The 24,549-nt window shown below is 34.8% G+C and overlaps 1 protein-coding gene across 13 annotated transcripts in view; it reads left to right on the top strand.

The window, feature by feature from the left end:
- PTPRD (protein tyrosine phosphatase, receptor type D) overlaps window positions 1-24,549 on the top strand; it is a 2,156,277-nt gene that overhangs the window by 1,459,609 nt on the left and 672,119 nt on the right. For all 13 annotated transcript variants that reach the window (XM_023508432.1, XM_023508444.1, XM_012813956.2 and 10 more), the window contains one exon: window positions 9,945-9,984. The gene's annotated coding sequence lies outside the window, so the exon portion shown is untranslated. The remainder of the gene's footprint in view (window positions 1-9,944; window positions 9,985-24,549) is intronic.

The following is a 24,549-nucleotide window of genomic DNA, read 5'->3' on the forward strand; positions in this document are numbered from 1 at the left end:
ATTTATACATTACCACACTATACTGGAACTAATATAATTTTAAGTTTACTCTATACATTTTCCTTTCCAAAATTTCACACTCTTATTTAGAAAGATAAGTGAAATACCAGGTATAGAAAAGTACCATAAATTAAATGGAAAATTAAGTGAAACTAGTATATTATTAGTCCTGCAATTTATTTGTATATGGACTGATGAGAAAATACTGATATCTGAAATATAGTGAACATAATAATGTTATAGAAGACATAATTTAGTGAGCTCCAACAAATATTGTCTTATTATCTTATTCAGTATGGAGGAATTTTCAGAAACATATTTAGAAGATTTAATAAAACAATGTGTTGGAGAAAGTGATTTGATAAGGGATCTCCAATACCAATCTGTGATAGGGAAGTTTTGTAAAATTTCTCTGTGGATGTGTTTCAAGGCTGTGGCAAGTGCTTTGTCAGGGAATGGTGGGTTATATGTTTATATACACAAGGAGCCCTTGATGAGATTTTACACAAAGAATTAAAGATTAAAGTAATGAGTCCTGGTGTGGAGGGTAAAGGATCTGAATGTTGCTAATATTTTCCTCATCACTGGGGATTTGTTTATAACTTACCATCATTTTATATAAAGATAAAAACTGTTAGCAGACTGGTGGTTAGTTTGAAGGGCATGACTCAATAACATAATAAAAATTTGACATAAGTTTGACAACATAGATCTTACATAAAATTACAAAACAAGTGAAATCTGTACTGAGGGACACTCAGACTCCATCATCACCAAACACTCCATTCTCCCTATAGGCCTTTGCATTCCCTATTACAATGCACAGCATCTCCATGATATGTGATAGGACTTTTCAGATGCATTCTGATTTTATTGAGAGCTTTTGATGCTTGATGATTTCATGATACAGTATATTGCACAATAACTGGAATTAGGGAAATTAATTTGGTTGCAAGCCCTGTATCAGTACTTAAAATTATATTATAACCTTCTTCTTAACGAAACTGATGCTAAAATACAAGACAGGTATCTCCAAGACTAAATTATTTTAAAAGGGCTTCTTAAAATTTATCAATTTTTTAAAATTCTGAACAACTACAAACAAAATTAGAGTCCATGTGTAGCATACATATGCATTTTTAAGGATGTTTTTTCTATGTAACAGCTATTGTCAAATGGATAAAAAAAATCTAACCTGCCAATTTATGAGTTGTGTATCTATTCTCCTTATAATTAAGGTTGTTGTTAATTTAAATGCAAGAAAAGAGCCTTGTGGGAAAGCAAATTCTATCCTAGTTGATGGTTATATTTGGAAAACCCAATGGGAAAAGTGGAGGGGGCAGATAGTAAATGAGGTGGACAAAATTCAGAAAGTACGACAGATGTTCTACAAGAAAGCTGGGGTATGATCTGAAATAGAAATGGGTAGAACACCAAATATGTCAGGTGTCAGAACCAAGTATAGAGATTGGAGTATCCAGTCAAGGGGCAAAGCCATCACTGGGAAACAGAAATTGGTGTTAAAACAGGTGAACTAACAAATAGGAAAAAGAAGTAGTTACAGAGATAAGACTCCGGAAGGAGAAAGTCTCTCCTAGAATATCAATTGAAGCTTGCTATTTTAGATTGATAAAACTAAAATATTGGAATAGGAGAGTCCAGCTTAAGGCACTTGCAGTTTTCTGCATTGATTTCAGTGCTGAAGAGGAATTTATAAAGCTTTATTTAGGAATTAGAGTTTGAGATTTCAGCTCCTTTCTTTTGATAAAAGCTACAATTAACAGTTGCCTTTATAGCTTTTGTCATTTTCTATGCTCCAAACCTCTTTCCTTTAAGCAAAGAAATAGAGGCCAGGATTAGCAGCTCACATGTATAATCCCAGAACTTTGTGATGCTGAGGCTGGAGGATTACTTCAGGCCAAGAGTCTGAGACTAGCCAGGGCAACATAATGAGACCCCTATCTTTACAACAAAAATTAAAAATTAGCCAGAGGTGGTGATGTATGCCTGTAGTCCCTGCTACTTGGGAGGCTGATATAGGAGTTCAAGGCTATGGTGAGCTGATCACACCATTGCATTCTAGCCGATGCAATATAGTATAATCCTGTCTTTATAAAAAAAGAAAGAAAAGAAGGAAGGAAGGAAGGCAAAAAGGATGGAAAAGAAAGAAAGAAAGAAAATAGAAATAAAAAAATCAAAGGCAGTAATCAATTTGGACTTAAAAGATAATAAACCATCACCATTAAAGGTAGCAGTAAAATATAGAAAAAATAAAACTGAAGAGAGTTTGAATAAGAAACCTAGGAAACCAGACTCAAAGACTAGCTTGCCATGTAACATTTAGGAAAAAACAGACACTTAAATTACTCTTTATATAATGAACTTGATTTTTATCATCATCCTTCTCACAATTGTGACAGCTCCCTGTTACCTTACCAAGGCCAGCTGCTTACCACAATTCACAAAATTTTACATAATCTAAAGTCTGACCTATACCTCCTCTCCCTCCCCATCATACCAGGCTTTTCCAGGCTCACTGTGCTCCAACCAAACTAGACACATTTGTGTTCTTCGAGCATTTAATCTTGTGCCTGTGTCAGAGCCTTTACACTAACATTCTCTTTCTAGAGCACTCTACCTCTTCCTCCTAGCATAGCTGTCCTTTCTGTTACTGAAGTCTCAGTTTAAATTGCCCTCTGTCAGCAAGATCTTCCGTACTATCCAGTGTTACCCAACACTGCCCCTTCACTACCACATTATTCTGTTTGATTTTCTTCACGGCACTGACTTCTATCTGAAATTATCCATCCAGGCCCCTATCTAATAATTTATTCATCCGTCATCTATCTATCTTTGCTATTTATTGCCTGTATTACTCATTAACATACAATTTAATCAAAGCAGAAACTTAGACTATTTTGCTTCAACCTGTAATTCCCACTGTCTAGAAAAGAATTCATGGTAGATGCTCAAATATATGTGTTGAACAAATGAATGATGAGGTGAGTGTAAAGTGCTATTATTTTTTTTCTAAACTCATGGCATTTCTGAAAGATTAGTATTATTTTCTTTTTTACATCTATTTTATTGAAAAATAGACTGACTTTTTAGAGTAATGATGGCAAAATATGTTCACTCTGTCAAGGGATGGAAAAAGTAAGACATAACTGGCATAATAGTGAACAAAAACATCAATGTAAACAATCCAAATGCATTTACAAGGGACAAAAATAACAATAAACTAGATGGAATATTGATTCAAATTTGAATGAAAATGAGGTAATAAAAATAAAGCATAAAACTTACTTAAATTTATTCTTCTGTTTATAATCACTTTTGCATCTAGTTGAACTAGTTTCTCTTGGGTTTTAGGATAAATCTTAGCATATATTAGCCACAGAAATATTAAAGTCATCGTTGGTCTTTTCAATCAAATATTCATGTTTATAGTTAATATTTTAAATTTGTTTTTATTAAATAATAACTGTGTACATTATGAGTACCATGTGCTGATTTGATATACAATGTGGAATGCTTATATCAAACTTATTAACATAGCAATCACCTCACTTACTTATTTGTTGTGGTAAGACATTTATACTATATTCTTAGTAGTTTCGAAAAGTACCATTGCATTGTACACAGTAGGTGATGTCCCACCAAATACTCTCCCTCCTCCCACCTCTCTCCCCTCTCCTTCCTATTCCCTCTTCCTTTCTGGGTATAGTTGTGTTTTGTCATTCATATGAATGTGTAGGTTATTATATGTGGTTTCATAATAATATTGAGTGTAGTGAATACTTTTTTTAGATTCTTGAGATATTTTACTAAAAAGAATATGTTTCAGTTCCATCCATGTAAACATAAAAGATGTAAAGTCTCCAAACTTTTTATGGATGCATAGTATTCCATAGTATACATATACTACAATTTGTAATCCACTCATGGGTCCATGGGCACTTGGGCTGCTTCCATGTCTTGGCAATTATGAACTGGGCTGCAATAAATATTCTGGCACAAATGTCTTTGTTGTAAAATGACTTTTGATCATCTGGATATATACCTAGTAGGGGAGATGCAGGATCGAATGGTAGGTCTACTTTTAGTTCCTTGAGTATTCTCCAGACTTCTTTCCAAAAACACCATCTTAGCTTGCAATCCCACCAGCAGTGTAGAAGTGTTCCCTTCTCTCCACATCCATGCCAACATCTGTAGTTTGGGGATTTTGTGATGTGGGCTAATCTTACTAGAGTTAGATGATATCTCATAGTGGTTTTATCAGCATTGCTCTGATAATTAATGATGAACATTTTTTCATGTTTTTATAAGCCATGCATCTATCTTCTTCAGATAAGTTTGTGTTCAATTCTCTTGCACACAAAGAAATGGGGTTGTTCTTTTCTTATTGACTAGTTTGATTCTTTGTGGATTGTAGTTATTAGAACTTTGTCAGAAACATAACCTGCAAATATCTTCTCCCATTCTGAAGGCTGTCTGTTTGCTTTGTTTACTGTGCTCTTGGCTATGCAGAAGTTTTTTAGTTTGATTGGTAATATATATTACTCAGAAATAAAAACCAATCAGGAGCTATCACATTACCAGACTTCAAGCTATACTATAAATCTATAGGGACAAAACAGCATGGTACTGGCACAAAAATACAGAGGTAGATATATGGAACAGAATAGAGAACCAAGAGATGAACCCAGCCACTTAATCATCATTTGATCTTTGATAACCCTATCAAAAACATTCAGTGAGTGAGGACTCCCTATTTAACAAATGGTGCTGGGTGAACAGCTGAAGAAGACTGAAACTGTACCTTCATCTTTCACCATTAGAAAAAAATTATTTTCACTGGATAATAGATTTAAACTTAAGACATGAAACTAGAAAAATACTAGAAGAGTGTTCAGGGAAAACGCTTGTAGAAATTGGCCTCGGAAAGTATTTTATGAGGAGGGCCCCCTGGTAATTGAAGACCAAAAATAGAGTTAACATCCTTAATATGCAAAATGTTTCTACAATTACTTGTAGAAAAGTCCTACTCAAATAGATAAGTAGGCAAAATGCATGTATGAGTATTGTAGAAATAACAAAGAACAAATCAAAAATAGGAAAACCTTATTAATACAAATGGTAATAAAAGAAAAACATATTGAAACATTAAAAGATATAATTTTACTTATAAAATTGACAAACTTAAAGATCAGCAAAGGATAATATCTACCCTGGAAGTAGGCACTCTCACATCTTGCTTTTAGAAGTGTTAAATGTTATTTCATTTTTAGAGTATAATTCGGCAACAGGTATTATAGTTTTTATAATTTAATGTATAGGCTTGACTCAGTATAGCAATTCATCCCAAGTAATTGATCATGATTTATGCAAATATGTAGCCTTATGGATGTTTATCATAAGGGTGCTTAGATAAAAGAACCAACAGCCTACTTGACAAGTCTAACAAATTATGTTTCACCTGTAAAATTAAAATTTAAAAATAACTAGGCAAAAAATATTGCAGAAAAACAACTCATCATTTTTAAAGTGTCTTGAAAAAGTAAGTAAAAAACAATACAACATAATACCATTACTGTCCTTATAAAATGTATATTAATGCAAAGAAAAAGTGATGTTTATGAAAGTCCTTTATTTTTTTTCTTCTTAAATTTCCAAAGGTAGGTATTAAAATATTTTTATAAAAATGAAAATTTGCATTATTTTTACTAAAAGTAAAATAAAAAACAGTTATAAATGGTGATTAATAATTTAATTTTGTTAAAAGATAAGATAATGAAAAAGTGTAAAATATCACAATAAGAAATGGAGAAAGGAGTAAAAAGTAAATTATAAGATTTAGAAGAAAATTAAGAGGATAATGGGAAGGATGGAAAAAACAGGATTGTGTTTCAGTCTAAGTAATGAAACAAGAACAAGTCTTCAATCGTTCTTTTCTACTGTGTGTCCCAAAAAAGTCACATTCAGCAAACTACGCAAAGTACAAAAAAAGACAAGAAAAAAGTAATCTAATTTCTTTCATTTATTTTATTTCGACAATATATGAAGTGTCAATGTTATTCATTTCTGACCCTTTCTAATGACTCAGAAAATTCTAAATTTAATTAAATACAATACCCAAATTCAGTTTGCTTGATGTTTCTTTGAGTAATATCAGGTGCTGGATTTAGCTATAATGCCCCATTATTATTGCTGTGATGGTGTCATTTCTGCAGTCTATGTTGTTTTACATAGTATACTGCATTTTCTTGTGTGTTATCCTATTTATTCCCACCAAAATGCTATGGAGATTTTTGTATAATTTCCATTTTACAAATGAAGAAACAAAAATCGTGATGTTGACTTCCCAGCAGGTCAGTAATGCACAAAGCCTGTGGAAACTGCAAAACCAAGTCTACCATAGATCATTCTTCAGCTAAACATTACCTTGAAGAACACCATTTATACGGCCATGACATTCCTGTATGATTCCCTTTCTATAATAACAAACTATAATTCCAATACTGTTTGCTCTCTTTCTGTGATTGATCTCTATGAGCGTGTGAGAGCAGCTGATCTGGGAGCATCATTGTTTACATTTTACGGCTTCCTTCAGCAAATCATGTTTTTCTACATTTTTCTACATGTTTTTCTACATTTCACATACATGTTGCAAATTTGTTCAAGTTGCAAATTATATTGACATCTTTGAAAACTTTAGTAAACTTCTGATTAGTCATGCATCACTTAATGACAGGGATGCATTCTGAGAAATACATAATTGCACAATTTTGCCAATGTGTGAACATCATAGACTATACTTATCACTAACCTGGATGGCATCCTAATCCTTCTGGCCTACAAACCTGTATAGCATGTTGTTGTACTGAAAACAGTAGACAGTTGTGACACAATGCTGAGTGTCTGTGTATCTAACCATACCTAAACATAGAAAAGGTACAGTAAAAATATTTTATAAAAGATAAAAAGTGGTATATTTGTTTAGGATACTTACCATGAATCAGTTTGTATGACTGAAAGTTGTTCTGGATAAGTCAGTGAGGGAGTGGTGAGAGAATGTGAAGAGCTAAGACATGACTGTACCCTACTGTAGACTTTACACCCTGAACAACTAGGCAACACTAACTTTACAAAAAAATCACTTTCTTCATAAATAAATCAGTCTTTTATCTTACTATTATTTTTTGTCACTCATTTTTAATTTTTTTAACTTTTTAAAATAATGCTTTGCTTAAAACATGAACATATTGCACAACTATACAAAAGGTATTTTCTTTCTTTATATCCTTATTCTACAAGCTTTTATCTACTTTTGAATTTTTTAAATTTTTTTGTACTTTTAAAAACTTTTTTGTTGCTGTTAAAAAGTAAGACATGAACACACACATTAGCCTAGCCCTACTCAGGGTCAAGATTGTTTATATCTCCTCCACATCTTGTCCCACTGGAAGGCCTTCAGGGACAATAACAGGCCTGGAAAACTGTCATCTCCTATGATTTAGCAACGTCTTCTGGGATAATTTTGGAATGATTTGCCTTATGCTGTTTTACAGTTAACTTTTTTTTTTATGAGAAGGAGCATAGATTAAAATAATAGTAAAAAGTGTAGTACAGTAAATATATAAGCCAATAACAGTCATTTATTATCAAGTTTTATATAATATACATAATTGTATGTGCTTGACTGGCAGCACAGTAGGTTTGTTGGCACCAGCATCACAATAAACATGTTTGTAATGTGTCACACCACAACATTATGACAGCTCCCAGGTCACTAGGTGATAGGAATTTTTCAGCTCCATTATAATGGTAGCATTGTGATATATTCAGTTCACTGTTGACCGAAATGTCGTTATGTGGCACATGACTGTACTTCACTTCTAATTTCATTTACAAAGTATGTATGTAACAAAACATATATCAAGGTTTTTTAACAGATGGAATTTAGGTGAGTTGGTTAAAAATATCTTTTAAATAATTAATTGGACATCAAAAGGTCTTTGAGGATAATTTTAAGGTTAAAACTGTAGGCAAATTAGAATAATTACTGAAATCCATTTTTGTTTTCTACCTACATTGTAGAGATTTAAGCATAAACATTAGAAAGTAGCTTCTCAAAATATAAGAAATAATTAATATTAGTTTCTGGCTCATGGAACTTCTTTTCACCCTCATTCTGGTTATGTAAAGGATGTGCACAATCAAGTAGCTGAGTCATCTACCATCCTGACTCTAGGTTCTTTTATCTATTTCCCTTCAATGATTTTTGCCTCCATTCCATGGCAGCCACTCTCTCTTTTAGGGAAATGCTAGTAATTCTCAAAATTATTTGTCTAACTCAAACTTTTCCTCTGAGTTCTAGAAACTTTTGCCTACCTTCATATTTCTATTTGGCAATCTCTCAGTCATTTCAAATATGATAAATCCAAATGGATCTCTTCTCTTCCCTTCGAATCTTATCACCTTCCCAATCTTTTCCATCTCACGAAACAGCAGTACCATCCTTCAAGAAACCCAGAGGCCATCCTCAGTTCCTTACTCTGCCACATCTTCACCGATAGTCTTTTGTCTGCAACTACTAAGTGTACCATGAGTCCATCTATCATGCTTCATCTCCACTTCCAACATGGTGGTCCAAGCCTCCTCACAAAATATCATCACCACTCTCATTCACAGTCTCCTCAACTTGGTTATTACATAGCAACCAGATAAACTTATAAATCAAAAATTGCAAAAGTACCAACCCACATTCATTTTTTCCATGCTTTATCCATTTTTTAATGTTCTTTCTTAAATACATGTTTCACATTTCCACCTTTTTTAGAACTTTTATTAAGGTATAATTGACATGTAATATAGTCCACATGTTAATACATACAACGTAATGAGCTTGGACACATGTATGTATCTATAAAGCACATTTAAAGGCCTGTGTATTATCAGCACAATCAAGATAATAAACATATCCATCTACTCCAAAAGTTTATTTATGACCTCTTTAATGCCTTCCTCTCTCCTTCACCACCCATGTCTGCAGGCAACCGCCAATCTGCTCTATGTCACCCTAGATTAGTTCTCATTTTCTAGAAATTTGCAGTAGTGGATTAATACCTCAACTTGCCTAAGATTCACATAAAGTCAAAATTAAAATTAATTTCTCCATTTCTATTCTTCCAGAAGAGAAAAAAAAGTGAACAATTTATTGAAAATCAAGAAAATTTCAGTATGGTTGTTCAGCTTTTAGAATTATGTATAAATTACAAAAATCCTGAAATATTACAACACTCATGGACTTGTATATTTCTCAACATTAATAAAATATTAATAATAAATGTACAAGAGTTTTAATTAAAATTTTATCAAGCATCTTCATCAGCACAATTTGTCAATCTAGATTTCTCTTTATTCTTTTCTTTTTTGTAAACATTATTATCATAATTTGAGAGATTCTGTTAGAGATCCCTGATATTATGGAAAACAACTCAGTGGGATTGATAAGTGTTACCAAAGAACCAAATCTTAACAAAACTTTCTAATGCAAGAAATATTCCATTTGGTAAGAATTTCTCATAGGCTTTTCCAGCATAAATTTGTCTTTACTTAATAATATTTGATGATTCTATCTCATTTTTTCATATACATGTAATTTTGATGGGGAACTATATTGAATATTTTAAAACTATCATTTCTTATCCTAGAACAAATACAGCATGTTTTCCTTCTTGCTGTTTTAAAAGGAACATTTTAAATTACTTTCTACAACAGTGAGTATGAAGGGAAATGACAAAATAGAACTGATTTCCCTTCTTGTTGGAATTTGACATTTTCTTCTAGCTAAGTAACATAAACACGCATCACGTAAATGAGCAGCATTTTAGAAGCATCGTTTTCGCATTTTAATTGTTGTCACATTTCTTCTTGTTTAGGGAGACGTCTGGTGAACGCACCCGTGGGATCTAAAGAAAAGTAAGATTTAAAACATACTGAGGTTGTTTTGCCTGACTTTCAAATTTTCTTTATTATATTGCTTAATAGTGTGTCTTTACTATCGTAGGTGGTAGCTGCTTAACAAAAGTGTTAGCAATTTTATTGTGGAGTATAAAGGAAAAAGTGAAATTTTATCACTTTCACATAATTTTAAGTCTTAAAAACCTATGTAAATTTTCTGTAACAATAGGCAGACATATAGATGTGATAGAAGGAGTGAAATGTTACACCCTAGGTAAAGGGTATGTATTCATGATCAAGAGTGAATAGGAATCCATAGAATTTTTACAAGGTATGTGTTGCCATAATTGCCTTATTCTGAACTCTAGCTTATTAGTAGAATAGGTCGATGAGTGGTTTATTTTTTTCCACAACTCTTTCATGTACAACCATGAGTTCACTAGTACCAGAGTGTCTGAACAACATGAGATCCACCTGGTTTTGGAAGGAAATTTGTTGGGATGATTAGAGAAGAGACTTTGGTTAAAGTAGTAGGAAAGAGACAGTGTGGAACAACGGTCAAAAGAGAAGTAGATATAAAGGGGAGAATGGCAAAGAGGAAGAAAGAAGGAAGGCAGAGCTCGTAAGCCTGCGAAAGAGTAAAAACGTAGAGTGAGCAAAGAAAGTACATACACCTGTGCTCCGTGGTCAACACGGGGAAGGAAGGAAAGGGGAGGAAAACAAACTAAGTGAAGAAAGGAGAGTTGGAAACTAAAAGGAGGTTGAGACGGGATGAACAATAGATTGTGCTTCAGAAAATCCTGTTTTTAATTTTTGCTGTTTTGCTTATTTGACAATTTCGTTAATTCAAACTAGAATTTGAATGGCTTTAAAAAACTAGAAGCAGCGAATTATTTCATTGAAGAAGAAAACATTCTAGTCATACGATTATTGGCTGTTTCTGAGAATCTTGTTTTATGCTTAAGTCATGAAGAAGATGTTTCTTGATCTATTTCAAGTCTTCTTACTAGTGTTCTAAACTTTCTATATTCATGAAATCACTTGACTTCTAAAAAAAAGGAAAATCATGCAGTTAGGGAGGTGAAATAAATCATTAAAATGTATTTCTAATCTGCAGAAAGCCTATGTTAACCAATTCAAATTTTCAGTCAGAACGGTTCGAGTTATCCTTGTATTCAGAGGCACAAAGCCCTGGAATTACCCTGTAGTTATCCTATAATTGCTATTTGCTGGCAAAGGAAAGGTTAATAGTAATGCTGATCTCAATTGTATAAATTTACCAGGGAATCTGTAGAATTGAATTTTTCCATCCCAAAGCACAAATCATAAAAATTGAGCATGGCGCCCTCAGTTTTCATTGGCATAGAGATAAAATAACTAAAAATTCCATCTTAGCAGCACTTGGGAAAATGTGGCTCTAGGTTTACAGTTCTCGTTGATGATCATTGGTTTGGGGTGGCTATTATGTGTTAATTATTTATTGTCAGAAGAAAAAGAGTCTTACTGATAGTTGAAATGTCTTGGGGGCAATTCCTTGATGATTTACAATCCATTATGTAGAATGTCGTCACTACTTGTCCACCACACATTATTTTTTATAAGTGTAGAATACAGTTTAACAGGGGCAAAGTGCAAGGCCCCTACTGACTCTGAAGCCAAGACGCTGGTGAAATCCCAGCACTACCATTGAGAGCTGCTTAATCTCTCTTGGCCTCAGTGCTCGCACATTTAAAATGATGGTAATAATACCTACTCATACGGTTGCTGTTGCAGTTGAACAAGTTGTCAGTCTGAAAGTATTTGGAATTTGGCCAACATTACTAGCTGACCAAAATAAGGAGACATGATTTCCAGCTCCCTATAGGCTCCTGTCCCGAACCCAGGCAACCACCCAGATGACTTTGTGAGAATCACTGCAGGTGTTTGTGCTTGTGATTCAACATTATCATTTTTAAGGGGTTTTTTTGGGGGGTGGGTATAATTAACCTAGCACCAGGGTATTGTACCTGGAGTACAGGAAACGTCCTTGAGACTCATAAAACTCTCCACCTGCCACTTCATGCCTACGTTCCTCTAGTGAGGTAACACTAGTACCCTCTCCTCACCCCCATTTACTAGTACTAGGCTGGCTGGTTTTGCATATGTTATCTCATATAATCCTCAACTCAATCACATAGGGAATATCTGACTGCAGCCCCTTTTTCGATGATTCTCCGAAAAGCTTATTAACATGACTGAGGCAACACAAATAGAGAAGCTGGAATTGGAATCTAGAACTCTTTCCACAGCCAGTGTTAATCACAGATGTGCCTTACCATCTTCTTTAGTGAAAAGTGATAATTTTAATGCAAATATACAGTGGAGAATGAATACAATGTTTCTCTCCACACTAGTGTGGAGGAAATGTTTCGCCAAAAGAGACAAATGTTTAAAGGACAGTAAAACTCATTACTATTTTCATTTCTTTTTTTTTTTTTCCAAGGAGGGTGAGGCCTGCTGAAAAGGGATACAGTGGGATGGATGGTCTCAGAGTTGTGCCATGGAAAGGCCCTGTGGGACATTAGTAAGCATTTAAACACATACATACACACATACGGCAACAACTCTTTCCTCCTTGGCCAGTTGATAGAAGATTCATCAAGTGCCCCTGCCAGTGCCCTAAGGCCCAATTCTTCTGTATTCCTATAATAGTCCAGCAGAGAGAAGACCCAGCTCCTATATTTCTTTCTACTTATTGGCATGCCTCTCCTCCCTAACAACAACAACAAAAACAGAAAAATCTTCTCTCCTGACTTTCTGCTGATGGTGTGAAATCTGTGGTTCATCTAAGCTGATCTAAGCTGATCTAAGTATATTTGCTGAAGTCAGGGAAGAGGGCAATTACTAAACCCAAACATACATTGAACTATCCCTTTGAGATGTCATTCTCTTCATCTTAAGAGAAAAAAAAGTGATGGGAAAAATAAAAATAGCCTCTTAGGTGAGGCATAGTAGAGCTCCTGTCACCCCAGCTACCTGAGAGGCTGCGGTGGGAGTGTTACATGAACCCAGGGGTTTAATTCTGGCCTGGACAACAACATAGCAGCATCCTGTTTCTAAAGAATAAAATAAAATGCACTTACATAAGTGGTTTATTATTTCAGTTACCTTTATTAAAGTAAACCTGATTTTTTCATTTTCTAGATAAATTTTGTTGAACAAAAATCAATAACCAATCTTTCTATTCCTCCACGCACACATACAGCCACAGGTACACAGACATCCACTATTTTTCTCATGGTGGTAAACTTACATTGTCAACATCGATTCTATCATTGGGGTCCCACTGGTGAAACCATTTTGTCCCTTCATAAAAGGCCCTCCAGAGGCCTGACTGTGCAACTGGGGTTCCCAGGTAAGATGAAGCCCTTGTTAGGTGTATCTTGTACCGTGACGGTTTCAGTGTGACAATGTACCCTGCACACTACCTCACCCTTGAACTCTTGGCTGCTACATTTTTCTGCACTTGAGGCCTTCTGATCTTCATACTTGGTAATTGTTGCAGATAATAAACATTTTTCTATAATTAGTAAATCAATAGCTCTGTGTAAAACTCAGAGGGGAATTACTTTATTTGGAATTAAATAGCAAATAAATATTGGTTTGGTCTATGCTATTACCTCATTTTTTTCCGGAAGCATTTATTTAAGTTTCACCTATAAAGTTTGTATTTTTGAACAGAATTCCTCCATGATCCCAAGATGATGCTTAGTTCTCACAATCTACATGGAAACCTAACTATCTTGTGCATTTAGGCTCCTTCTCTTGTATAGACTCTCCATGTTTTTCAGTAACATCTCTGCCTTAGTTTGTGCCCAGAAAAACCTCACCTGCTAGCCACCTCTTTCCTTTAAACTTTTCCATTAAAATTTTTTTAAACTTTTTTATGTGTTAAATACAGTTTTATAAAATTATGAGGATACATATGAGCTTACTAGAATAAATAAGATCACAATCAACCCAAAAGAAAGCAGTATGTTTTGCTAGAAATTCCTTGCCAGGAATAACCCTAGGAGGAAGTAAGTCTGTTTATCTATGGCAATAACAATACCTCTGCCTAGTACCACGTTAATTCGGCCGTCATCTTTACCGGCAGTACGTTTATGCTGGAGACAATCTGAGGAAGAACAAATCTGTACTGTGATATTAGCACAATGAAAGTGTATTTCTAAACGCATTCTGAAGCAAGATGACTACTTAAAAAGCAGTGTGACGTGTGTGTCATGCCCAAGTGTTCCTGGAGTTTTTAGTTGCTTTGGGGGTTTGGATCAGGGCAGAGCTCCTTCCATCTGCAATGCCTCGACATTTGGTAACCATGCAATATTACTAAAACTTGGCTCTTCTGTATGTTTTTAAAGCCACATATTTACATCTGGAATAAATCAATACCCAAAGGGAGTGAATTAACTGGCCTCCAATAGGCCAGCAAAAGGAAGAGAGGAAAGCTTGTTGCTCTGACCTTTGGGGCAGAAAAAAACATTATTCATTAAATGTGGACTCTCACCAAACATAGGAGTAAGGATCCTTCCTCATCTGGAGTCTCTTATTAGGCCTGCTTTGTGAGTGATCACTTCTTTGCTCTCAGCAGTGATCAATGATAGGACCCCACAGTGTCAGGGCAGCACTCTAAGGCACTCCCATGGCACATTTATTTTCCCCAGCACCTTGAGGATGGTTTCCAAGATTAATTCCAGTGTCGGTGGCCTCACATATTAATTATTGCTACAGAAGCTCTTCATCAGAATTTAGCTATTCTTTGTTACTTTGATGTACATCCCTAACGTCTCACATACTGGGGGAAAAAAGCATACCCGGAAAGAATTTTCAAATATCATATCCCAACTTTTTAAAATAATAATCTCTGTGCTACACCCTCTCTTTAACTCCCTGTCTTTCTGCCCCTCTTAGTATGATCTGTTATTTCTATCTGTTTGTTTCTGTTTTGTCAAAAAGCTGACACTTGTAACTTTGATGAACACTTCACCTAAGACTGTGACCAACTGTCTGATATAGCTTTGATATCGATTTTGAGGATGTAAGCTAGTGGAGAATGAACACAAAGACAAATCACAGATTTTCTTTAACATTGCTGAGTTCTGTGATGTCTTGTGAAATTTTCACTCTACATGATATTATGGGAAATAATAACAATAACAGACAACCTCACAGGGCTGAGAATAGCAATTCCCATCCCAGATGGCAGGATGGCAGAAGTACATGCATATAGCATCGAACTTTAATAGATGGAGCTTGGTAAAAAATGCAATACTATTTTGTAAATCTCCCTTAAAGTGTGTTACATTCTCACATCCAAAGTAGAACAGCCACTAGACACTGTGAATAGTTTTCCTCGTTTATATAGAAAAGGATGGCATCTTACCCATTTGGATTTTTCAACCACTATTTCACCTATAGAAATTGCCCATCAGAGCTCTCTTCAGTGCATGGATGTATCTTCTCTGAAGTTTCTTTAATATTATAAAAATTGCTTGGTTCATGGTACTCAGTCGATGTTTATAAACGAAGTGGGCGTATGTGTCAGTTTTTTATGCCATTTACCAAATTACCACAAACTCAGCAACTTAACACAAAGCATATTTATTACCTCACTGTTGCTGTGGGTAGGTGTGGGAAGGGCTTAGTTGTTGGGTCCTCTGCAAGAATGCAATCAATGTGTCAACCAGAGCCTAGTTCTCATTGGGAGGCTTAAAAAATGATGGATCCGTTTCCAAGTTCACTCGGGTTGTTGGCAGAATTCATTTCCTTGTGGCTATAAGACTAAGCCTGTGCCTTCTTGTTGGCTGTAACTTAGAGGCTTTTCTCAGCTCCAGGACTGCCTAAATTCCGGTGCCCATGGCTCTTTCCACAGGCCTCTTCACAATGTGAAGTCTCCTTCCATAGGCCTCTCCCTTGCTTTAAAAAAGCAATGCAAGGGAGAGGGCCAGCTTCTATCAGCCATCTGATACCAAGGTGGAGTCTTATAGAATGGTTCATAATCAAGAGAAGAAAATTCTATCATGTTTTTCAAATCCTTTGGTTAGAAACATGTCACAGGTTTTGCCCACACTCATAGGATGGGATAATACAGTGTCGACCCCAGGAGGAAGAGACCATGGAAATCACCTAAAAACCTCTTTGCCACAACAGGTGTCAACATAAGAACCAGTGCTAGGGGCAGCCCTGAAATCCCAACTCTGAACTAGAACTTAAAATCACATTAGAAAGAGCATGGTGGCTTGCTCCTGTAATCCTAGCACTCTGGGAGACTGAGGTGGGTGGATTGCTTAAGCTCAGGAGTTTGAGACCAGGCTGAGCAAGAGGGAGGCACCATCTCTACTAAAAACAAAAAACTTAGCTGGGCGTTGTGGCAGGTGCCTGTAGTCCCAGCTACTCAGGAGGGTGAGGCAAAAGGATTGCTTGAGCTCAGGAATTTCAGGCTGCTGTGAGCTATGATACCACACAGCACTCTACCAAGAATGACAAAGGGAGACTCTGTCTCAAAAAAAAAAAAAAAAAAAAAAAAAATCACATCAGAGAAAGAACATGTTAGTTTTGCTACTGAAGAAAATATAAAATAGCTGCTAAAATAGCTGTAGGACATGTCGTCACTGCGCCAGATATTGTAATGTACCACATCTTGGCATTTCCCATGGTAAGAGGTTAACTCTTCAGGGAAAGGGATGTAATCTTCGCTCCCCTGACAGTGAATACCATGTAACCCTCTTTCCTCACTGAGCGCATTCTGAGCCTTGGGCCTTCGAATAACACAATTTGTCCTTAATGTACACCTCACCAGTCTATTATTGTTTGGCCCGTAACAACCACAGAGGTGATTATATACTATGTAATTATATGCTGCGGTTAATGTGTATTTTACCATCTATTTATCCGTAGGCCTGTTTTCTCAAATAACTGCTTAATTCTATGATATTTAAAGCGAAAGCTCCAGGCTTACTAGTCTTCTAGAATGTGAGAATAACACCTAAATTATAAACTGTTCCCCAAGGCACAATGTGTTAGGATATATGAGACCCTGTAATAGATGTCACATCTGTAGCCCCTGAAAAACCTCCCCACCTTTGTATCTTCCTGAAGTTCAAAAACAGGTACTATTTCTGATTTTCCCAGCAGATCATAAGTGCAACTTTGTACTTAAGAGACACACTCTCTAAGGTAACCAGGATGCATACACCATAGCAATTTATAACTACGGCAATCTAAGTTATAAGCATGCTACTTATGAACACTAAGGAAAAGGAGAATTTTTGCACACCAAAACAATGAAGACAAACCATTAAAATTTAAAAATGATTATTTTAATGATGTTTATTCATGTTAACTTTTATTGAGAAAGCCCTTGTTTTTGTCTATAGTGCCACAAGCATGCACTATTTGTTGGCTCACTACTAGTCCTTCTCATCTGTGAAGATGATCACATGACAATTCCTTTTTTAATTTCAGATTAATACATAGTATATGGGTACATCCAACTGGGTCACATAGTTTGCTTTGTAAAGTTGAAGTCTGAGTGATAGTGGTGTCCTTCACCCTGGAAATATGCCATATCCCTGTGCAATGTACCCGTGGTGTGAGAACTTACCCAGCCCCTTCCCTTCCTCTCCCTTCTGAGTTTAATGGAGTTTTTCACTCCTGTGAGTGTGTAGTTGTTAATCTACTCGTTTCAGTTTAGTACTGAGTACCTAAGATGCTTCTTTTTCCATTCTCATAATGCTTAGCTTAGAAGAATATTCTCCAAATTCCTCTAGCTTGTTTTTCCATTCTCATAATACTTTACTTAGAAGAACACTCTCCACGTTGTAACAAAAGTTACAAAATCTCCATCGTTTTATCATTGAATCGTATTCCATTGTACACATATCCCACAATTTATTAATCTGTTCACATGTTGCAGGGCACTTGGGTTGTTTTCATATCTTTGTGATTGTGAATTGTGTTGCTATAAATATCCGTGTACAAGTGTCTTTACAGTACAATGTCTTTTCTGTTGGATAGGTATCAGTTATGGGATTGCAGGATTGAATGGTAGGTCTACTTTTAGTTCTTTGAGAAATCTTCATACATCGTTCCAAAGAGGCTGTCCTAGTTTGCATTCCCACTAACAGTGCGTGGTGTTCCCTTCTCTGCACACCCACGCCATCATCTGCCGCTTTGGGATTTAGTGATGTGATCATGTGACAATTCAATGCAGGTGAATCAGTCAGGATCTTGTCAGGATATAATAGCACACTCAGAAGGAATATGCTTAATAAAGGAGAGCTGACTAAATTGACCCTTTACAGTGGGGTGGACAAGGTTAAAGGGTAGTGAGTCAACTTAGGCTAAGCTGGAAGCTACTTCCACACATTGACTTGATGGGAAAGGGGGTCAAGATCACAGAAAGACCTTCCCTGCTGAGGAGGGCCACCCAAGAAGAACCTCACCTCAGGTAGAGAAAAGCAATGTGCCATGGCAGGTAGAGAACCAGGCAAGGTAGAGAACCAGGCAGGGAGAGAACCGGGCAAGGTAGAGAACCAGGCAAGGTAGAGAACCGGGCAGGGAGAGAACCAGGCAAGGTAGAGAACCAGGCAAGGTAGAGAACCAGGCAGGTAGAGAACCAGGCAGGTACATACTGCAGTGCTTCTTTGCTTTTATTGTTTAATATTCTGCTGGTACCTCCCCGTGTCTGAACCCACAAGAAACCAGAGGCATGAGTGTCTAGTTGGTGCAATCAGTAAGTGAACTTAGCAGAGTAGGAGGAAGAAAGGGGAGGAGAGACAAGGAGGGACAAGCAGAGGATGTGTTGTGCCACGTCAATGTGCCTCAGTAGCTCAAAAATGTTCTGATTAATTCTGTCCCATTTTTAATGAAATTCCGACTTTTGTTTACGGTTTGATTTCTATCAATAATCTCTTGCTTCTTTTTATGCCTGGAAAGTATTGGGTAAAGATAGGTGGAATCTGTTACTTTCTCAAATTATTTTAGGAACTACATCAGTCATGTACTTTACTTAATCACATTTCGACCTCTTCAGAAATCATGGAACTTCTGGGAGGAATTGCCAAAATCTTGAATGTTTTTCTAACCATTCACAATGGACTGTTACCTAACGCAATTCCTAAGAATTTCCATTTTTGTACAGGCTGGCTGAGTTTAGGATATTTTTGTAATGCCAAATCTCCTTTAAGGGAGGGCCCAAGAAGACCCCTCCACACAGGCCTCAAATCACCCTAAAATTCTCATAACTCCAAGGGAGCAGGCTAGCCAAAATCTGGAAAGAATTTCAGAAGGTTACCATAAATTACAGCTTATCACCTAGTATTTTTGCAATGTGTCCTTAAGCTCTTAATGTGGTCGCAGAATCCAAAAAAAGCTTTATGCCTATATTTGAGCTAGGATATTTCAAAATTGGCACATGTATCACAGAAAAAAAATCCTCCAGTTTTTTCCATGGAGAGACAATATCTACTACATCTAAATTGTATTGAGTCTAATCCAAATCATCATTCTACTTATTTTTTTATTTCTAAGCATTCATACGATTTCTTTATAAACCAGTCTCATTTTTCCCATACTAATTCACTTATCTTCATACAATCTTTCTCTCTTCAGTTTTAAATGAAAAGTAACCACTGAAATTTATGGATCCTTTAGACCAGCAGTCTCAACCCTGTTGCAACCCACAGGATCTGTATTAAAGGGTCGCAGCACTAGGAAGGTTGAGAACCGCTGCTTTAGATATTAATGTTAGGACTGGAAAGCTGTGCAGCCCAATGTGTCCGTTCTTCTGGGATGAAGTCTAACCTTTCTATGACTTAAGACTAGTCAATATTTATCAATTTTTGATTTTCTCACTTCATAAGTATGTTATATTCCTGGTTATCTTTTGTTGAGATGTTGTTGTGTACATATAAAATGTAAGTGTCAAGCAAAATATTGAGATGATGGGAAAAACTCCTAAATGAGAATTCGATAAATGAAGTAATTATTTGTACTTTTACAGAAAAGTCTACTATATTTCTACCTACATTATAATATGTGTGATTAGCTTACTTTCGTGGTGTTTGTTGTTCCTTGGCTTTTCTATCTTTCCAATAGACAAATTTCTTCTAAAGGCAATGTGTTAAGGACTACTTTGGTTTCTCATTTAATTGCAGTTGCACAATATGACTTTTTTCTGTGTAACTTCAATTATTATAAAATGTCTCTTAAGCAAAATTGTCTCTGTAATATAACTGATGTGATATTTTAGAGTACTTTTGGAATCATATCACCAGCAAATATCAGTATATTATTAACAATGTTATTTAAGAATCTCTGCAAAAATACCCAAAATCATGCTAAGTAGTGCTTGGAATATTTTAATCTAGAATTTTACTGTTTGGTTGCTTTATACTTTCTTTTTTTCATCAAAAGCAGGACAATAGTATAACAGGTACAAAGTTCATATTGTCCCTTTTTCCATTGAATTGGCAGATTAGAAATATTAGAATCCATTTTTACTATACTAGAAAAGGCAAAAGGCCTGAGCTACCTAACAGCCCATCATAAACTATGGGTTTCTTAGCTAAAACATAGGATCAGTAGACATCCTAAAATGTTTAAAAATATTAGAAGGTACCATCTTGTAACCCTATCTTTTAATTTATAAATTTTTATATCTGTTTTACTACAGCAGATTCTTTTAAGTTATTGATTTTTAAATGATACATGTTCATATTTTAAAGTGATTATAATTAGCTTCTTCTTCTATGACTTGGGATATAAAATTTTATCAAGAGATCATTAAGAGCACAATGACTTGCCCAGCAAATTCAGTCTTTTAATTATTATGTAAAAAGGGTTATCTGCATTTGATATGGGGCCATAACTTATGTATGTTTCTCATTCAGTGAATCCTGGGGCATTCTAAATAAACCCTTACTGTACTCTATTATAATAACATGTTTATACCTCTATACCTTCCAAACAATGAAAAACCCTTACTGTACTCTATTATAATAACATGTTTATACCTCTATACCTTCCAAAACAATGAACTTGAATGTAAGGACCTCATCTAATTCTTCTTTCTGTTACCTTGACTATCTTATAGGAGGTTCCAAATAAATGTTTATGAATAAATTATTTGTGCCACAAACAAATCCTGAGAGTTCTTCCTGATGCAGCTATAAGAAAGTATTGACCCTTTTTTAAGCAGAAAAAAAAATCAATATAATAATTCTTATCACAATTACATTGATGTTTGTGAGAAAGTAATGAACATTTGGGCCAATTGGTAGGACTTGTATCTGTTTTGTCTCCAGTTTGAAATCAAAGAGATTATATCAGCCTGTGGTCTTATCTCTAACTTTCAGTAGTGTTGTAGGCTTCAGCTGATATCTTTTTTAGTCACAGATAAAAATGGCCCCAGAATGCAAAATCATGCTTCATTTCTGTAACAGAGATAAAAATTACTTTCTATCTGTCAATTTAATTATAACTTTCAATTATTGAAAACATTATGAGTAAAAATAATATAAAGGTCATAATGATTTAATGTTATTATTAAAGCCAGAGTGTGTCAAAAAGAATCCTTTAGGGTCCTGATGCATGCCATATACTCATCAATTTGTTACATTTTCCACTTCTAAATGATAATGTTGCATTCTCTAAGTGATAGTATAAACATGTATGTTAAGTTAATTCTGTATCCTATTTATTTAGCAAAAATTTAGCATGTATATCACACACACAACATATACCTATACACACATGCATAATACACTTACAGCACTTTTCCCCTCTTAGGGTAATACACAATTTAAAATATGGGACACAATAGTTCCAAAGAAAATATATGAATAAAATAAAATAAATCTTAAAAAATAAATAGTTTAAAAGTAATGAAACTTAGGTACTTGGAAACAAAAGAAGTTTCAGTAGAAAAGTTTCTCTTTGTAATTGTTTTCTAGTAAGTTGTCTCATCATATATATATTATTATAATTAGTATTTTATAAATATATTTTCAAAATATATTTTGAAAGAAGAAATATTAAATAATATAATTTGGTACCTATGTTTCTCTCAGTTGGTGGAAATGAAGTCATTATTTCCTAGAAACTTAGCTTTCCTGCCAACTAATCCCTAGCCCAAACCTTAACATCACATGGCCAATAAAACCATACTATATTTTATTCTTGAGTCTCACATTCAAATTTAATCCTACTTGACATTATATAGCATATAAAGAACTATTTATGTCTGTGTGGTACTCTGATATTAGAAGTTAAGTATAATACTAAATCTCATTTTGATATAAATCTCAAGATCAACCTGTATTCAAATATAGTCTGTAGTAGTCAAGGAAAATATAGTATATGGAATTCATAGTATATCTCTGCTGCCTTAAAAAACACTTCTAATATGGCAATTAAAGTATCCTTACAACTCTGTAATACAAAGACAGATAGAATAGGAAGGGATAAAATGGTTAAGAGATGTTAACGAAGTTTTGGAAGATTGAAATTGGATGAATTGACAAAATGGAGAAATCTGAATAGCAAGTGTCAACAAAACAGATAATGGTAACAAGTGTTCTGGTCCACTCTCACCACTCTAAACACCTGAAAAGGCTCAGGACTTGGATTTCTCAGTATATGAAACCTTAAAGGCTAAGACTGAAAATAGGGATTGTCTGAAAGTCTCTAGGATATTCTTCTATCATAAAATCTCCATTTATGTTCATACACAACTATAAGACCACCTAATTCTCACTGGCGAACTAAAAGTCAGGAATATTAGAACAAAAGAATGTCAAAATGAGACACTGGTGAGAAATTATCAGGATAAAATGACTCAAATATCCTCAGACACAAATCTTCCACTGCCATGGTACCAGAACAAAGAATAAACCAGAGTATACTTCTTTTTTTAAAACCTAATGGTTTTTGAGAAAATAGTCACATATAATGAAATATAGATAGTGACATTCCAAAGTATAGCAGCTATCTCATTATCCAATCCGCCTATTATAAAACTCCTGAAGTAACAAGTTTCACAACACACATACCGACATAGTCCTTCCCATAAGAGCTTCTTGAACTTCTTAAGGCACTACTTAGCTAGTCGAAGATGACAAAATATATGAATGGTTAAATGTAAACAAAACAGAACAAAAAGACAAAAATCAAAGAGCAAAATTTTTTAATTTTGAGTTAATGAAATTAGAACAGGATGTTATTGAAAAATGGAAAATTCAGAGAAAAATTTAAAGATCTTAGATATTCAAAATATTATGAAAGATAGGCAAAATACAAAAGGAGGACAAAGGATAAAATTCAAAGGACCTCCTAGAAAATTGAGCAAAAAAGAAAAACTGATAGGCCAGGCACAGTGGTTCATGCTTCTAATACCAACACTTTGGGAGGATTCAGCAGGAAGATTACTTACAATCAGAAGTTAGAGACTAGCATGGGCAACATAGCAAGAATCCATCTCTACAAAATTTATTTTTGAAATTAGCCAGATATGATGGCACATATTTATAGTCTTACCTGTTTGGGAAGATGAAGTTAGAGAACTGTTTGAGGAGTTTGAGGTTACAGTGAACTATGAATGCAGCCTGGGTGACAGAGTAAGACTGTTTAAAATAAGAGAGAAAGAGAGAAAGAGAGAAAAGAAAGAAAGAGAGAAAAGAAAAGAAAAGATTATAGTCTGTAAGAAAACTTTTTTATATGTAATAATTAATCCAAGATATCCAACATCTGATTAAAATGACTTACATAAAGGGACAACTTAGAAAATCTAAAGAATAAAAATAATATAGATATAGTAAAAGAAAATTGTCCTAGAATTGAATGGTTGAAAGGATGAATCAGATTAAAAGGATCCAAAGACCGTTTAACATATTGATTTTTTTAAAGAATTTCTATGAGGCATATCATGAGAAAATTATAGAATAAGCAAGTTAAAAATTCTGAACCCAAAAGGTACAACAGTGAGAGTGGTGGTGATCACAAGTCATATGCTAAGCAACAAAAATAAAAATGACATTGTAGTTCTCAAACTAGCATTGAATACTTGCATGCTAAAAGATAATAAAACTTTAAAATTCTAGGGGAAAAACTATTTCCAGTTTAGCATTCTATATCCATCTAAACTATCAATAAAATGCGAAGGTATAATGAAGTCAATTTCAGATAGCCAAAATATTTTTTAAATAATTTCCCATTTAATTGTCCATAGGAAACAACTGGAAGACATGCTTAACACTACTCAGGAGTATAAATAATAGGAAGTCAAACCCAAGAAAAGGGTAAAGGGAATTCCCAGGAAATAACTATGCAGAAGCATCTAATAAGGCAAAAGGTTCAGATTGGTATAGGAGGGTAAAGGTGTGAAGGTCTTGGAGAAGAGGATGGAACTGATGTAAACATTTCAGCTATTTCAGAGTTTTAGAAGAAATATTGATAGGCTTACATCAGGTCTATTGGAGTATTTTAGAAAATGAAATAGAGCCAAAAACATAATATATATATATATATATATTTAACAATTATCAGGCA

This window comes from Otolemur garnettii, unplaced genomic scaffold (genome assembly GCF_000181295.1).
Source record: "Otolemur garnettii isolate 467f Iridium unplaced genomic scaffold, OtoGar3 scaffold00006, whole genome shotgun sequence".
NCBI classification, from domain to species: domain Eukaryota; kingdom Metazoa; phylum Chordata; class Mammalia; order Primates; family Galagidae; genus Otolemur; species Otolemur garnettii.